The sequence below is a fragment of the Schistocerca cancellata genome, unplaced genomic scaffold, assembly GCF_023864275.1.
Source record: "Schistocerca cancellata isolate TAMUIC-IGC-003103 unplaced genomic scaffold, iqSchCanc2.1 HiC_scaffold_1050, whole genome shotgun sequence".
NCBI lineage: Eukaryota > Metazoa > Arthropoda > Insecta > Orthoptera > Acrididae > Schistocerca > Schistocerca cancellata.
In genome coordinates, this window is record NW_026047050.1 from 3,179 (window position 1) to 5,000 (window position 1,822).

The 1,822-nt window shown below is 59.6% G+C and overlaps 1 non-coding gene across 1 annotated transcript in view; it reads left to right on the top strand.

Moving 5' to 3' along the window:
• The first annotated feature begins 1,595 nt into the window (after positions 1-1,595).
• The window catches only part of LOC126151265 (small subunit ribosomal RNA), a 1,908-nt gene continuing 1,681 nt past the window's right edge, over positions 1,596-1,822 (top strand). Inside the window, exon 1 of the ribosomal RNA XR_007531892.1 lies at positions 1,596-1,822. This exon is cut by the window's right edge and continues 1,681 nt beyond it. This is a non-coding gene — a ribosomal RNA (small subunit ribosomal RNA).

The window sequence follows — 1,822 nt, forward strand, 5'->3', positions numbered from 1 at the left end:
CTCCCGCTGTACACTGTAATGTGGACGACTGCAGGATGTACATCGCCCCCACCCTCCCCCCTGCCTTCGCACGCTGGTCGTTCAGGTGCTTGCGTGTTCAATGCCCTTCGCAGCTGTTCACTGGCATTCGCATGTCGAAGCGCTCAGTCTACGTCGTGGTACGGCCTGTGTCCACTGTCCGCTGATGTCGTAAGCTTAACCCTCACATTGTACTGCACATAGGTCCGTATGTACTGCATGATACGCTGTGGCACATGTGTGACCGTACAACGACTGCGCCCAACAACAGCGAACCATACGGTCCAAATGTTGTGCACTCAGCCACGTGCCGTCTCCCCATAACAGCTACATTGCAGTGTGGTACGCCATAGAGACGTGTGGGATTAACGGACGCCCTGGATGGCGATCAGCATGAGCCGTCTGTTGATGTAGTGGCGCGTGTATTCAAACGTAGTCGTCTCTTCTCACACAGTGTGATAGCATGGTGCACCGCGTTCCACATCTGCGACATGGTACAGATGCTGGTTGACAGTCGGTCTCGTAATGGACATCGCATACGTAGGGGGCCACCTCCCACGTGTTCTCTAGTCGTGCACATTTTGTTGCGTGTATGTGGGCAGACGTAGTGTGTCGTGACACCTAACAGACAGGTATGCAATAATCGTTGCATTTGCAAACTGGGATGGACGTCTACGTTTGCTGGTGACGTTACGCAAATGAACAACTGGTAAACCCATTGTGGTGCGGTTGTTGTTGCTGGAGGTAAATCAGTAAGGGCAAATCTGTGTGTGAAGCGATACGCGGCGGTGGCTGGGTGGGACCGTCCCCGGCCGGTGAGGGGGGGCCGCCCGGCGTGCTGGCCGCGCGGTGCGTGGGCGCACGCGCTACAGCCGGCTGGTGGGGGCGCCCAGTGGCAGGCGCGCCGGCCGACGGACGCGGCAGGCGGCGCAGCTGCGCGCCGGGGCACCCTGCGCGCGGCGCCGGGCGGCCAAAGTGGGTCCTCGCGGGCCCGGTGCGAAGCGCGGTGGACATCTGCAGTGTGCTGGTCCGACTGAGGACTGTGTGCGTTGAGGATGCGCCGCCGCCCGGCACTCGGCGCCGCGACGCCGTCTGCTGCTCGGTCGCCCCAGCGGTTCTCGCTGGTGGTTTGTATCGCAGTTGTGCAGACGTGTTGGCACGTGCGCTGTGCTGGGAGAGTTCGCTTCGGCACCCACGTGGGGCCTTTGCCCTTCTGTGGCGCTGGCGTTGGAGCTGCCGGTCACCGTAGGTGGCGCGTGTTGTCTCCCGCCGGCAATGCCACGACAGCACGCTCCCGGGCCTCTGTCGGCAGCGGCAAGCTCAGTTGGGAGCACGGGTGGTCGCACCTAAAGCGTCTACTCGCCTAACTCCGGGCGATTGCGCCTCTCTCGAACCCGACCAAGTACTTAGGACGGCGCTGCGCGCCGCCGGGACCTGAGAGGGTTTCGAGGTGTATTGTGCAGGGGAGCTCAGCCTCCTCCTGTTTGCAGAATAATTGAGCGGACGCTTGCGTGTTCGCAGCGGGCCCCTGGGACACACTCCCGGGCGGCCGGCTGCTCAGCTCTAGTTGACGCAGCTCCCTGGTTGATCCTGCCAGTAGTCATATGCTTGTCTCAAAGATTAAGCCATGCATGTCTCAGTACAAGCCGCATTAAGGTGAAACCGCGAATGGCTCATTAAATCAGTTATGGTTCCTTAGATCGTACCCACGTTACTTGGATAACTGTGGTAATTCTAGAGCTAATACATGCAAACAGAGTCCCGACCAGAGATGGAAGGGACGCTTTTATTAGATCAAAACCAA